At 37.2% G+C, this 17,031-nt stretch overlaps 1 protein-coding gene and 1 pseudogene across 2 annotated transcripts in view; both read left to right on the top strand.

Moving 5' to 3' along the window:
* Window positions 1–17,031, top strand: part of LOC127648112 (NACHT, LRR and PYD domains-containing protein 1 homolog) — a 93,837-nt gene that overhangs the window by 58,905 nt on the left and 17,901 nt on the right. The window lies entirely within an intron of this gene.
* The window catches only part of LOC127647906 (receptor-interacting serine/threonine-protein kinase 3-like), a 35,419-nt pseudogene continuing 26,767 nt past the window's right edge, over window positions 8,380–17,031 (top strand).

Below are 17,031 nucleotides of genomic sequence, written 5' to 3' on the forward strand. Positions count from 1 at the left end.
AGAAAGACAGAAATGCATTAGTATTACAATTATCATTAACATGTAATAACTATCATTCTACAACTATTAAGATTTTTAACAAGGGTTGCAATAAAATTGGGATAAAAAAAAGACAGGGTCCTATGATTGCCCCACATTGGTGAAAAGATTTGTTGTTATCATCAGTAGTTACACTGCAGTTTACAAAGTCAAGTAAAACCAAGTGTCTTCATATCACCTTCTTCATATCATTAATTTTACACTTCTCTCTGTTGTAGTATGTTTATATTACTGTTATTGTGTAGTAGTACAATACAAATATTTTGACAAATTCTACTTTATGATTATTTGATTGAGTTTTTTCTAGATAACTGTAAGATTTTATGTGGATGTTCATGTGGACGTTAAAACATCAGCATAACTAACAGCAGCAAAATAAATAAAATACTGAAGATCACAAATAAGTAGATCTACATAATACAACGTATGTCTACATAGTATAGCGTATTGAAAAGTTAAATATTAAAGCAAAGAGTAAAGATAGTTGTAGTTTCCAAGGTTTTCAAAACTTATACTTTATGGCGTTTTGGATATTTATTATGTTCGTTATTTCAAAATAATCCGTGTAGGGAAACAGAGTTTGCCATAGAGAGCACCGTCATGAAGTTTGACTAGAGGGCAAAGCGTTTTTGAAAAGCCGTTAACGGTTAATTACAATTACAGTGCTAGATCTAGACGTCCAATGGTTTAAAAATCAACCTATAGTGTACAGTGAGGTTAAATTGACACCTAAAGGTGTAACGTTATGAAATGCATTGTTTAATTTTGGTGGGCAAGACGTAACGTTATGCCTGTCCATAACCTTTTCCGAGTAACGTTAACATTACCAGCCACTTTAGCTGTCTAGACAAGAAGTACTGAGACAACAGACACGTGGGATTAACTTACTTTGGTTCCCTAGATGGAAATATTAACACAAATGCCCAGAACTAACAGTACATGATGCAATAAGTCAAGATAGGCCATTCCAAGAGATACCATCAGACATTTGGCCCTGGGTGGCTAGTAACGTAACGTTAGCTTAAACAAGAAGAACGTAACATTAACGTTAATTTTAAGCTAGCAAGTCAGATCGTTAAGGTTTTAGCTGAACTAAGCTGGACACTGCATCAACCCATTAACGTTACATTACATACTGTTTCCTCAACTTACAGTTATTATCATTATTTTGATTGATCAAGAAAACCTGTTACTTACGGTTTGCAGCGGGTTTGCTTTCGATTTCCTGACGCCATGGTATGCCATGCAGCTCATAGTATGACACTCATGATGCTCTTTCAGGTTCTATGTGTGTCATAGACTGTGTGTGCTTGCACCGCCACCTGCTGGTGTGGCTAATTAACTGCTCTCACACGTACGCCTTACAAATGTGTTTTTACAGATCGCAGCGGGACAGAGTGGACAAAAATCCACAAATGTGTAAAAAGGCGTTGCAAATGTCACGTGACCTGCAAATTGCCCGGAAGCAATCCACAAATGCGTAAAAACAGTTTTGTGTGTAGAAATGGATCCACAAATGCGTAAATCACAATTTGTATGTGACATAAAAAGATATTTGTACAGATTTAATTGTGTGTATTTGCAAATCGTGAGATATTTGTGTATATGTTTATTTACAGATCTCCGCAATACACATTGGACAAAATTCCACAAATGTGTAAAAAGGAACTTACAAATGTAACGTGACCCACAAATTCACAGGAAGTAATCTGCAAATGTGTAAAAACAGTTTTGTGTTGTACACATCACCCTGTATTTTTGTGGATATGATTTTACGTATCACAAATGTAAATATACACATTTGCAGATAGTGAAATATTTGCACATCATTGTACACATTTGTAGATTGTCTTCTGTGGGTTACAAATATTAAAGTCCAATTAATTCTTCCATACCCAGTGCTGTCCAAAGTGTTCAGTCGGGTAATGTGCCTTTTTGGAAGCACATATCTGTGTGAGAAACTTTTCTCAACTATGAACTTCAATAAATGCAAGTACAGGTCCAAGCTTAGTGATGCCCTTGAAGCTGTGCTCAGGGTTTCAACTGTGACCTCCATCAGGGCAAACGTGGCAAATGTGGCTCAGCGCTTCTGTCTGGCAAGAAATAGAATAGTGTGTAAATTTATTCAGGGATTGCATGTGTTCACTGCAAGGTTGTTAGTTCAGTGCAAAGGTTTGACCATTTATTTAAGTTAAAATAAAGTAAGGTGAAAAGAGTTGCACTTACTGTTAAAATTATATTAAATACATTGTTAAATAGCCTATATCTGTTTTATATACTGATGTATGACGCAAATGTGTTACATAATCTGAATGAGAGCTAACGTTTCAGCAAGTGAAGTAAATTTCCAGAAAAATATTGTTCTTTTTTGTTGTGCTTGTGTAACACTCCCCAAAATCTTTAAGTGGAGTTTACACTATAATGGGAACAACAGTACCGTTCTATAGGCTATGGAGTATGAAAAACAAATATATCACTCAACACTGATGAAGTACCAATAAACTCAAGTGTATTTACAACATCCAAAATAACATTTACCATAATACAATACAAGGTGTATGTGAGTGTCAAAGTGATATCCAGAGTGCACAGAGTTATTTACAGTGTTCAGATCAGCCTCACCGGGTATTCGTATAGTCAGTGAGCACGATCAAGAGATGATGACAGACGTATGTCCTCTGATTAAAAAGTAATCCAGGCAGCGAGCCAAATGAATATACTCCAAAGAGGAACGGCGCCCTCGCGCTTCCAGGTCAGTCATCAATATATAATCCAATGAATGAATGAATGGAAAGGTTTTGTGAATGAGCGTCCCGAAAACCGGCATGCCGGTTCCTTAAATAGAAAGTCACAGATACTTTCTGTTTACGTGGCGAGTAATCACGTGATGCGAATTGACGTGAAGTTCTCGCGCGAACAGAGATAGGGATCAACACACAACAGCTGAGGGAATGACAGATAACAGGGGAAAGCAATATAACTAATAGGCAATAATGACAACTATAATTAGTTTAATGTCATAACCTTATATATAACATCCCCTTATGTGGCCACGCTACACTTGAATGGCCCTCCTATGGCCCTCCTATGAGCTTTCGTTCCCAGCAGTGGCCCCCAGCAAATTTGAGTTTGAGACCCTGATCTACAAGGTACTGTAAATGAGCTAAAGTGTTTCTTTACGTAGTCTTGTACTTTATTTTGATAAGCAATTGTTGAGGATGGTGCATAGAATAATGGGAGATAGCACACCCTTTAAACCTTTATTTTGAGCGGATGCCCTTTGGTGGGGTTTAAGTACAATCAGGTTTTCCACAAACCATCATAAATTTACTTTTGTGCCTGAAGCAATTTGTTTATGTAACAAATATAGTTGATTTTATTTAGTTATTTATTTTCCTCTATATATTTTATGTATTTTGATTATTTGTATGTATGATCAGTTCATTAGGTGGCGGTAAAGCTAAACTGGTTTGCCAACCGCCAATAAACCCTAAAAGAAGGTGTGTGTGTGTGTGAGCGTGAGAGAGAGAGAGAGAGAGAGAGAGAGAGAGAGAGAGAGAGAGAGAGAGATATGCACTTAAGAAAGTAAAACCCAGAAAGGCATGTGGTAGACAACATTAGAACAGAAATGCTGAAGCACAGTCCAGCAGTAATGCAGGAGGCCTTATTAAAACTGTTCAATCTGGTTCTGCAATCTGGCTATTTTCCTGACACCTGGAGTATGGGCTTAATACACCCATTATATAAGAGTGGAGACAAATTTGACCCCAATAACTACCAAGGCATTTGTGTGAGCAGCAATCTGGGGAAGACTTTCTGCTGTATCCTGAATACCCAGATAAAGGCCTTCCTTACCAAGCACAATGTCTTGAGTAAGAGTCAGATTGGATTCCAACCAAACCACACGCACCACATTCACACGCTACACACGATAGTCAACCAGCACATTTATCAAAAAGCAAAGGCAAAATGTATGCATGCTTTGTGGATTTAAAAAAAAAAGCATTTGATTCCATTTGGCATGATGGTCTATATTATAAAATTCTACAATCCGGCATTGGGGGTAAAATGTATGACACTATCAAATCTATGTATTCAGACAACAGGTGTGCAGTTAAAATCGGCAATAAAAGAACAGAATTATTCACTCAAGGATGAGGAGTGAGACAGGGCTGCAGTTTGAGTCCAACTCTCAACATTTACATTAATGAGTTAGCAATGCTACTGGAACAATCTGCAACACCCGGTCTTACTCTAAATCATTCTGAAGTTAAATTTCTTCTCTATGCAGATGATCTGGTGCTGCTGTCAGCTACTGCACAAGGGCTACAGCAGCACCTGTACCTGCTGGAGAACTACTGTCAGAACTGGGCCATGACAGTCAATCTGAAAAAAACTACAATTATGATCTTCCAGAAAAAAGCCAGATTACAGGACACCAGATACACATTCACTCTGGGGAACACTGCAATAGAACACACCCGACACTACGACTACCTCGCTCTAAACATCAGTGCTACAGGGGGTTTTGGTCAGTGCACTAAAAGAGAAAGCTAGAAGAGCATTCTATGCTATTAAGGGCAAATTTACCCACATAGACATTCCTGTAACAATCTGGTGTAAGATCGTATTATAATGCAGATTACTGGAGATGGGACAAACACCCCATAGAACCCTGGATGCAGAATTCTGTAGAAACATTCGAAGAGTTCAGAGAAGAACACCTACTAATGCATGCCGGGCCGAACTAGGCAGATACCCCCTAATTATACATTTTGAAAAACCATCCCTCAAATTTTGGACACACTTAAATTCAAGTTCTCCAAACACACTGCAACATGAAGCCCTTAAAACCCAAGAGCTGAAGCCTAAAAAAAGAAAACTCACAAACCCACTAACAACTAACTAACACCAGTTTCAGACCAGCACTGCTGAACTAAACCAGATCAGAATAAACCAAATCATAAAAGAAAGCAAAAATTCATATTTGGATCATTGGGAAAATGGAAGTAAAAACCAAAGCAAACTGGAATGTTATCGGACCCTAAACAGAACATATAATCTGGCAGAATATCTGCACACTGTAAGAGATCCAAAACAGAGACGGATCCTCACCAAATACAGACTCAGTGATCACAGTCTGAACTTTCTGTTTCACTGGGAGAAATTTACAGAGGTAAGAGAGAAATACCTTCACAGTTTCAGAGATCAGATCAGATGCTGGTGTTACTGGAGGAGATCAGATCAGATGCTGGTGTTACTGGAGGAGATCAGATCAGATGCTGGTGTTACTGGAGGAGAACAGATCAGATGCTGGTGTTACTGGGGGAGATCAGATCAGATGCTGGTGTTACTGGGGGAGATCAGATCAGATGCTGGTGTTACTGGAGGAGATCATATCTGATGCTGGTGTTACTGGGGGAGATCAGATCAGATGCTGGTGTTACTGGAGGAGATCAGATCAGATGCTGGTGTTACTGGAGGAGATCAGATCAGATGCTGGTGTTACTGGGGGAGATCAGATCAGATGCTTGTGTTACTGGGGGAGATCACATCAGATGCTGGTGTTACTGGAGGAGATCAGATCAGATGCTGGTGTTACTGGGGAGATCAGATCAGATGCTGGTGTTACTGGAGGAGATCAGATCAGATGCTGGTGTTACTGGAGGAGATCAGATCAGATGCTGGTGTTACTGGGGAGATCAGATCAGATGCTGGTGTTACTGGGGAGATCAGATCAGATGCTGGTGTTACTGGAGGAGATCAGATCAGATGCTGGTGTTACTGGAGGAGAACAGATCAGATGCTGGTGTTACTGGGGAGATCAGATCAGATGCTGGTGTTACTGGGGAGATCAGATCAGATGCTGGTGTTACTGGAGGAGATCATATCTGATGCTGGTGTTACTGGGGAGATCAGATCAGATGCTGGTGTTACTGGAGGAGATCAGATCAGATGCTGGTGTTACTGGAGGAGATCAGATCAGATGCTGGTGTTACTGGGGAGATCAGATCAGATGCTTGTGTTACTGGGGAGATCACATCAGATGCTGGTGTTACTGGAGGAGATCAGATCAGATGCTGGTGTTACTGGAGGAGATCAGATCAGATGCTGGTGTTACTGGGGAGATCAGATCAGATGCTGGTGTTACTGGAGGAGATCAGATCAGATGCTGGTGTTACTGGAGGAGATCAGATCAGATGCTGGTGTTACTGGGGGAGATCAGATCAGATGCTGGTGTTACTGGGGGAGATCAGATCAGATGCTGGTGTTACTGGAGGAGAACAGATCAGATGCAGGTGTTACTGGGGAGATCAGATCAGATGCTGGTGTTACTGGAGGAGATCAGATCAGATGCTGGTGTTACTGGAGGAGATCAGATCAGATGCTGGTGTTACTGGGGGAGATCAGATCAGATGCTGGTGTTACTGGGGGAGATCAGATCAGATGCTGGTGTTACTGGGGGAGATCAGATCAGATGCTGGTGTTACTGGAGGAGGACCATCATGCATCAGTTGCAGCAAAATTCACCCTCAGAAACCAATTACTGCCTTAATGTACTTCAGTCACAGTACTTTTATTTTCTTATGTTCATAATGTCCTGTTAAATGCATATTTTATATTGTATATAGTGTATATTGTTATTATAGTTTTATTGTTATTTGTTACTATTTTATTATTATTTGTTTTGTTTATTAATGCTTTGGCAATATTGAATGTAAACACAATCATGCCAATTATAGTACTTTTAAATTGAAAAATAGAGAGAGAGAGAGAGAGAGAGAGAGAGAGAGAGAGAGAGAGAGAGAGAGAGAGAGAGAGAGAGAGAGAGAGAGAGTCCTCAGCTTTACAGGTGGAGATGGGGGAGATGCCAATTCACTTAAGAAGGAAACAATTGATACTGGCATACTGGGTAAACCTTAAAGGGCAGAAGGATAGTCATCCAACAAAAGGTATACTTGAAACATGTTGGGAATATGGGAAAGGAAAAGTTAACAGTTTTGGTTGGATTATTAAGGATTTAGTTCAGAATATGAAATTAAATGAGTATAGAGTTATTCCAGCAGTAATATTACCAACAACACCATTATGGATTTTACCTCAACCAAATGTAGATCTATTCTTATTGGAATCAAGACAAGATAAAGATCAGAGGATGTTGGAAGCAGAGATGACAAAAGAATATATTGGTATTAAGTATGAACAATATATAAAGGTTTTCACAGATGCATCTAAGGATCCACAGAAGGGACAGGTTGGGGTAGCGTATATCATTCCCAGATTGAAAGTGGCAAGAGGGAAAGAGTATCAGATCATGTATCTGTGTTTACAGGAGAGCTACTAGCAATTATGATAGCACTTAATAAAATAAATGAAATGGGGCTAAGTAAAACTTTAATATGCTCAGATTCAAGTTCAGCCTTGAGGTGCCTGGAAGTTCAAAAATCAGATACTAGACAGGATATTGTTTTGGAAATCTTACAGATATTGTTCATGATGCAACAAAAAAATAAGATAGTTCAGTTTTTATGGGTTCCGCACATACCGGAGTGTCTGGAAATGAAGAAGCAGATAAACTAGCAAAACAGTCTATGGCAAAGGAAAATATAGATATGCAAATTAGGTATAGTAAATTAGAAATCAAATCAATAATTAAACGGGGATAAATAAAAATTGGCAATCGTATTGGGATAATGAGGAAAAAGGTAGACATTTATATTTAATACAACCATTGGTAGGTAGAGGAAGGAATTCAAGTGGGAGAAGGAAGGAAGACTGTATTATTTCTAGATTAAGACTAGGACATACAGGACTTAATTCAACAATGCAAATAATAGGAAAACATCCTACAGGATTATGTGAATGGTGTGGAATCAGAGAAACAGTGGAGCATGTACTTATTAAGTGTAATAAATATTCTGAAGAAAGAAGTAAGATAATTGAAGAATTTGAGATGAAAGACAATCAACAATTAACATTAAAGATGGTTTTAAACTCAGTAGAGGGGGTAGGTTAATAATAAAGTTTTTAAGTAGAACAAATTTGATCTTTAGAATATAGATAGGCTATTAGTGTTTTTAGTATCAGTATCCCTCTCTGGAAGATGAGGGACTTTGGCTGTAGATGGAGGAGCTGAACACGCAGCAACATTGAAAGCACGAGTCCTGATTGTTCTGGGAGTTGTGATATATTGTCTCTGATCTATTACCTACAGTAGATGGCGGTAATGCTCTTTTTAAGAATGCGAACCGCCAATAAGCCCAAAGAAGAAGAAGAAGAAGAGGAGAGAGAGAGAGAGAGAGAGAGAGAGAGAGAGAGAGAGAGAGAGAGAGAGAGAGAGCGAGAGTGTGTGTAAGCGAGTGATTTTAAGGAAGTGAAACAAATTCACCATTTTGTGAATCGATGCCATTAACAGGGAACTTGAGTTAAATAGAAACTGTGAAAAAGTGTTTAACCTCCATCAGATCGAGCTGCAGTGATGGATGGACCGAACGGTCTGCGGTCTGGTGTGATTCATGATGATGACTGTTTGGAGAGTTGGAAATTGATCGGATCCGGCGGGTTCGGAAAGATCTACCGAGCAAAACACAAGAAATGGGGAATTGACGTGGCGATTAAGTTACTTATTGGGTAATTTGAGCCTTATTTAAAATATGTTGATTTTAATGGCCTCTTCAGTTTAATTGTTTTTAAATCAATTAATTTATTGAAATTAATGATTCACTTGACGTATTTGACATAAATGTGCATGCATGATTAGTTTTTATATGGTCAGAAAATGTCCTCAAATAGTAAAAAGACCTTTTAACAATCAATAGGGAAAATATTGACCCTTCGTTAAAGGAATAATCCGGGTTCATCGACAGCATTTTTGTCATAATGTTGATAACCACAAACATAATTTTGACTCAAAAGGACGGACGAGTTTGGAGGGTTTTAAAGCAGAAATGTGAAGCTTATAATTGTACAAAAGCACTTGCATTCATTTTTCTGGTAAAACGTGTATTATTTGAGCTGTGAAGCAGTTTATATTGTCTTTTAGAGTTTATTAGCTTATGCCATTCAAGTGGTTGTAAAATTGTATATAGGCTACTATAATAACTGTACACATATGCGGTAAGTGATTTTATCACACAAAAATCATATGAACACAGATGTATTGTCTATAGTTTTGAAACAGTGAGCATTTGGAAGTTTACAGATTGTCTCCATTCACTTCCATTGTAAGTGTTTCACTGTAACTCAGATTATTGATTTAAAAAATATTTTTTTTAAAGAAAAGGATATTAAGGAAATACATTTTATTTAACTAAACTTTACAAACAGCTACTGTAAAGCTGTTCAAGTTGTAGTCCAAAACCTGGAGGACAATTTGTATTTTCAAGCCATCTGTATTTTCCTTTGGGTTTTGTTATAATGGCAGTTTTGAATTTGTGAGTAAAATATGGTCTGTGGTAAACTTGACTTGACGATACTTGGACGTTTTGTACATGTGGTATTTGTAGTCCTTATCTAGCTGACTCGTTAGCAACATGTTTTTTTTTAAAACACTGCGAATTCACATTTTAAGTTTTGCTTGTGTGTAATTTATGTTGCTGGACAAATCGCTCAAGTACTGTATCTTTAAGGATTGTTTACCACAGACCTTATTTTACTCACAAGTTGAAATACGCCATTAAAGAAAACCCAGAGGGATTCCCATTTCGTCCTATGTATAGTATATAAAATGTTCCCAAAATAATAAAAACTTGTACAAGAAAAATACAATTATTATAATCGTCTTTGAAATATGATGTCGAAATCATTCAACCTAAATACATTAACAGTTTTCATTCTTATAAAAGTTTCCAAACTTTAGATGATACCCGAGTTGCTGAGTTGTGTCATTAGTAGACTTGCCATTGTATCATAATTTTCACACCGGTGGGGTGTTCATATTCAAACCGACTAACACCTCTGGTATTACCGCTGGTTGGATGCTAAGTAGCACTGTGGGGTAGTTTTTGTTAAGCAATAGGCTACAAAATAACGCAAGGCAGCTTGATTTTAATCTTTGAACTTTATTTTTTATTGATTTTAACAAAATTTTTTAATGAAACTAAAATTGTGTTGTTCAACTTTTTGAAAGATAGCTTTTCAACAGTTGTGAAGGGCAACATCCCTACTACATCCATGCATAATAATTTATATTTCTATAAAGTGAACTGAACTTACAATACTATTCTTTAATTTTCTTTCAGAAGACTGAAACAATGAAAGAGTGAGAACCCTTTACATACACGTGTTCCACGAGACTGCACGCCTCTAAACAAACAGTGCATCGGACATGCGCACAGACAGCTTTTCTGTCATCTGTTCTTAAAAATGTAATAAAGTGTGTTTCTTCAAGTGCGTGTGGGTGTTTCTAACAGAATATCTTGTGTCATTCTGAATCCAAGAAGTCTTACAGTTACCCACCATGCACATTATATTCACTACCTGCAATTAAACGTCTTCTGTCAGGTTGCATACTTTGCTGAATGTGTCATTTGAAACATTGTTAATGAACTTCTGGCTTTCAATGCGTTATTTAGGTTCATTTATCATGGGTCGCAAACTGTTCATTAGGCAACTATTCTTTATTAAAGGCTGTTAGGCTTTGTTTTGATATTGGAAGTTCTATTCATAATATTTCCCTTTTGCCCGGTAAAAACGCCACACCGGTGTTGTCCCTTGTACCGAAGTAACACCATAGGCTACACCATAGTAATCCTAGCTGGAAGACATTAAAAATGATAGAAAGCAATGATTTTGCAAAGAAATTTTAATTCCTGTGCTTTATTTCAAGAATAATAATGTTCAGTCCACACAGCTCAAGTTAAAAGAAATGTTTTGAATGTTTTCTTCAAACAAAACTTAATGATCATCAGCCAGGAAATAATGATAATGGACAACATTTCTTCATCTTATATTCTTCCTCATTCATTCAGCAGTTCAACATCGCCTCTTCAGAGAGAAGCTAATCTGATGTTCCAGGGTAGAAATCCAAACGCCCTGTGGATCTACGGCTTGTACGAGGGGCGTCTGGGCAATCCGGGTGTCCTGTCTCAGGTGGGTCTGGTGATGGAGTACATGTCGAGGGACTCTCTGGCTGAGCTGCTTAAGACGTTGAAGGGATCCCCGCCGTGGCCTTTGACCTTCCGTATCACTCATCAGATTTGTCTGGGAATGAACTTCCTACACCAGCTGGTCCCTCCCCTTTTACACCTGGATCTGAAGCCCAGTAATGTGCTGCTGGATGACAGCCTCAATGCCAAGGTAAGTCCCTGTTTCACATATGCAACATAAACGACTGCAACATCAGGCTCATGTTGTGCTTTCACACTGATAATGTTTCGGATTTATACAGAAAATAAAGTGATTATGTTCTGCACCCATAAATCACTTAATTTTCTGTATAGCAGTTCATAATATCATCCAGATAGTGTAACACCCAACAGTTATTGCAGTTACACGTTGCTTAAGCAATGCAGTATGACAAATCTCTCTGACCACGTTCACACAGCAGCAGAACCCAGTTGTCAATCCTGTATTTGAGTGCTTAATACGGTTACGTTCACACACAGTTCTGTTATTTATGAGAGTGACAACTGCATTCTATAACAGAACTGACACCCGCAAATGTTCAGGTCTCACTACTGCATTCTCGGCAAACATGTGCTGTGTGAACGGAACCATACTGGACAACCAGCTGCACTGTACATGCATGTGTCTCGTGTGTTTCATATGGGATTCATTAACTCACGGAGATGGAGAAATGAGCTGTACATCCGAAGATCCAGCCGATGTCTTTCACGCGACACAAATGGTGCACTCTGAACTAGTTTAAAAAGGATTCAGATTCACTGTTAGTTAATTATGATCTGATGGATAAACTCGCTACCAACTGGACATGTTTAATTGATAACGCCAGTCAATTGTGAAAAGACATGATGGTTCTTATGGAAGTCGCCATCTTTAGTTAATGTTTCTATGGTTAGAATACGGTTGTGACTTTGGTTGTTAATTCATACAGACAGCATTCGAACTGCTACTTTACACTAATTTATGAATGGAATATTTCAAGACTCACTCATGTAAGTATGCGTCAGTCAATCCCAAACACTGACTGTGTGAACGTAGCCTCTCTAACTTTTCTATTTTCTTTAGCTTACAGATTTCGGTCTTTCATGAAGTCGCCAAGTCTTTCTAAAAGTTTCCGAGAGAAAGATGAAGTGGAGGGAGGAACTTTGAAATACATGCCACCTGAAGCGCTGCAGTCTGTGAATTACAAACCAAACAAAGCCTTTGATATTTACAGGTATCAAAACAAACACATAAAGTTGTCTTCAGAAGACTTGGAAAAATGCACACAAGTCATATGAAACAAACTTTGAACAAATATTCACATTTTGAAAAATGTACAGTACTGTGCAGAAGTCTTCGCACATAAGATGCTTCACAAAAACTTTTGTCTTAATTTAACTTATTTATATTTTCATATTTATTGTGTCAATAGGAAATGTACATTTTAGACTTCCAAACATTTATTTTGCAAATACAATAGAATAGAAGAACAGGTTCAGATGTCAAGGCCCCCACAGTACTTTGTATGATGTTAATTGATAAATGAAATCTACATTATTTTTGAAGACATCCTCAATATGAAACATTTCCAAAGTGCCTAAAGCGTTTGCACAGTTCTGTATGTGTGTTTGAGTGAGGTAATTAACCAATTGTTAACTGTACATGTGTCCAATGGGAAAATATTCAACAAACTTTGACTGGATTTTTACCATCAATACTTGTCATATTTTCGTCAACAGTATGTTTTAATTACAGCTGTTTGATTATTGTCATCATATGCCTTTTTTCTCTTGTCCTCATTATAGTTGACAAAATAAAATAAAATAACCCTATTCTAGCTGACGCAGTAGGATACAGAAGACGGGCATGTTGACCAATCAGATGAAATTAAACGCCTTCTGTCGGTTCACATGGTGTATCAAATATTCAAGGTGTAAATTAATTTTTAAACACTGGAGGAAAACAACAATGTAGCCTTTTCCCCAATCTAATTTTTTCCTTTTTAAATAGAAAATAAAATGGTCAACATGAAATTAGTTTGTATGTGCTTATTTTATTTATCAGTGTTAAAACCAATAATGAAAACAAACAAAAAAAAAACATTTTGAGTTTTTCATTTTTGGGATAAAAAAGGAATGGACGCAAAAATACACGGACCTTCGGATAATTAGTTTCCTCATTTTTGTCTTAAAAATAAAATAACCAATAAACCGTTAATTTATCACATTTCTGTTATCTCTCTTTATCACATCACAATCATTTATATTGTATCTGCTTGTTATTCAATTTAAAAAGAAATAGCCAAAAACAAGAAAAAACAATCATTTGTTCATATAAACCAAGATTATATCTTGAAAATTTGTTTTGCCCATGGGCGCAGGCCTGACAGTCCTGTTTCCACTGATTGGTCAAAGGCCACTATTATCTGTTATCCCTCAACCCCGCTCATAGAAAATAAGAGTTCACCAAAGTTATGTTTGTTTATTGTTTTTACAGACAGATTCTAATAATTTTAATGAATAACATTAATATTTCTTAGAAAAAGAAACTGCTGCATGTTTATTATAATCTCATCAAGCAATGGACACCAGTATTGGACTCCAGTATTCGACAACCATTGAACTCGCCTACTCGCTTTTTTGTCTGGTCAATATTATTGTTGTTATTTTTTCTGATTAACAAGTTTTATTGATTCATACAATTAACAAATAAAGGAAAACATATATTAAAAAAATCAGCATTTAACTCCCACTATTACCCCTCCCAATCCCCACCCCCATCCTGACCCTCAACAAATATCCCTGTGGTCACACATGAGTATACACAAAAATAAATAAATAGTATAGTAATCACACACATTTAAAATTATACTTCTCTCTCCTTTGCCACTCCCCGAGAGCCCTTCAAGAATGCCAAAAAGCTGCCCCATTTCCCATCAAACGAATCCAAGTACCCCAGCCTTTTACATAACACTTCCTCGAAAGCCACCACACTCCCCATCTCCATTCACCACTCTTGAAATGTATATGTGTTTATCCCCTGTATTGATGACCACCTCATTGCCTTAAATAGAGTCTGGGGTAAAATTTTATTTGAGTGCCCAATACATCACACACAAAACTCTAAACCTTCAACCAAAATACTTGGATCTTAAAACATTGGTTGTGGCTCCATCTTCTGATTGGCAGGTGGGTGTGTCTTTAAGACCAAGCCTGTTCAGTCTAGAGGGGGTCCAATGGAATCGATGTAAAATCTTGAATTGCATAAGGCACCCCTTGCATCTCTAGATGCAGACTTGATGTTTTTTAGAATTCTAGCCCACACCCCCTCCAATACCAAGTTTAAATCTTTCTCCCTTAATCTCTTAATAGAAGTTAAAGCTCTGTCCCGCAGACTCTGAATTAGCAAGAAGTAATACAATGATGCCTGACCTTTTCCAAAAGCAGGTGTATGCTACTCCCAAAAATAGTTCAGAGCAGGTGGCACAACTGTAAATAACTAAAGAACTGAGATCTGGGAATCCTGAAATGTTGGACCAAATTTTCAAACAATCTCAACACTCCACTCTCATATAGGTCACCGAGCATATTAACCCTCTGGGGTCGGAGGCCCCTATTTTGGGCCCTGGAGAAGTTTTGACATGCCTTGACATTTGTGCTTTTTTCAGTTGCTTAAAAACACATTAATGGCTAAAGTCTGATAACACTGTATTCAGCACAAACTGGGCTACAATAATATGTGAGCAACATGTATGTACAGGTTTGTATTTTTGAGAAAATAACGTTTATGCATGGTTTTTGAAAAAAAAACAAAAATTTTAAGTCACTGAAATAAGGCCATATAACACATACTAAACATTTGTCCACAAGACTTTTGAGAACTGGATCTTGTAGCGTAGAGTTTTTGCTACAAAATGATGTGAAAACTATCCTGATCACTCATTCCTACAAAACAATATAGTAATTGAACTTTTGTAAGACACTTTTAGTGTTAGATAGGTCATATGCGAGGAGGCGTGAATGATCATGAATATTCATTGTAATTCACACATGAGAGACAAAGACCCTCCCCTGGGCCTATCAATGAGGGATAGAGAATGAAGGTGAGGAGACTTAATGATCAAAATCAAGTTTTAAATTAAAAGAAGGAATCTGACTGTACATTTTCTTTACATAAAGACTTTACTTAATTTGATCCAAAATACAGAAACAACATTGATATTCTGAACTCTTTTTACAATTTAAAAGAACAGTTTTCTATTTAAATATATTGTAAAATGCAATTTGTGATCAAAGCTGAATTTTCATCATCATTACTGCAGTCTTCAGTGTCACATGTCCTTCAGAAATCATTATAAGATGCTGATTTTCTAATATGGGCATATTTAAAGTGTGTTTTACTCATTTAACCTGAACACATATTTGCAAGCACAAGCTTTGTTGATGATAATGAGGCATTATAAACACTAGATAAAATATAATCTAAACATTCATATTATTTTTATATCATATTACATATCATATTTATATTATACAGCATACAATTTAAATACATGCTTTAGCCAAAACAGCATTTAAATGTAACTAAAACTTGCTTATTAGGAGTCATATTTCAAATGTGAATACGCTGAATCCTGGCTGGCAAGTCTGGAAAGAGTCCCACTTGTAAAATATGAACATGTTTATATAAAATAGCATGTCAGCTAATGAAAACTCAATGATTTACTCGTTCCAAATTGTATCCTCGGCTGGATCAAGTCTCTCTTCAAAATACAAATGTTCATCAGTGTCCCGCTCTTCTTCTGAGGAAAATGTTAACTCTTCCTTAATATCCTGTAGTTTACCCGCCTGTGTATCGTTACAAACGAGCAGAAAAATTTATGAAATGTGTTTGCATCAAACCTCACTGTCGGGGGCGTTTACCATTTGCATTGATTGTCTCAGCACATTAGCGTATGAATGGCGTGCTCTGCTGGTGGGTGGGCTCACATTACAGATAATTAGATATCCAAGTAAAAACTCTACATCGCTTTGTTTCATACAGATTGCATTGCAGGAGAATATTTGTTTTAAATTTGAATTGTTTTATTAAAAAGACATTTTAAGCTTTCTTTTGACATATGTTTGTGTGATAAGTATTCGCAGAGTTTCAGTTCATTTTTGTGACTTGTTTCTGAAATATGCTTGTGAACACAGAGACTGCTGAAAGCTCACACTTTTTGTTTTCTTTATTTTACAAAAGCACAAGATTTTGTTGTTATTGTGTGCACAAATAAAAGTACACCCTTTATAGTCTCTAATGATGTCTTACACTTATCTGTATACCCAAAAATGACAGAGTATTTTAAGCTGTTTCTGCTGTAATGACGAAAATATCCAGCAGGTCAGGCCAGGCGTGTCCGGTCGACCCCAGAGGGGTCAACAAAATCTTGAGTAGGCCTTGCCCACCTTTGTCAACCAGCCTATGTAACTTATTGAAATGTAATCTGGGATGCTTATCATTCCAAATGAAGGACTTCACAATGCTCTTAAATTGCTTTAAGTAAAAGAGGGGACATATCAGATTGTAGCAGGAATACAATTCATTTTAATTATATTAGCCTTCCAAATCATAGATAAATGTAATGAAGCCCACCTGCCCATATCACTCAAACTTTTTTTATCAAGTGGTCAAAATGAACTCTCCTCGAATTGGAAAGTGCCTGGGTGAAAAGCTGTTATTGGGCAGTACGCTGTCAGAGACAACGCTTTGTATTTAGACCAATTGACTTGGTGTCCTGAGAATGTAGAAAATGAATGAATAATTCTGTGGAGGCAAGGCATAGATCTATTGGGATTGGAGACGAATATTAAAATATAATCTCCATAAAGCAAAAGCTTATGTGCC

Source organism: Xyrauchen texanus, chromosome 1 (genome assembly GCF_025860055.1).
Source record: "Xyrauchen texanus isolate HMW12.3.18 chromosome 1, RBS_HiC_50CHRs, whole genome shotgun sequence".
NCBI lineage: Eukaryota > Metazoa > Chordata > Actinopteri > Cypriniformes > Catostomidae > Xyrauchen > Xyrauchen texanus.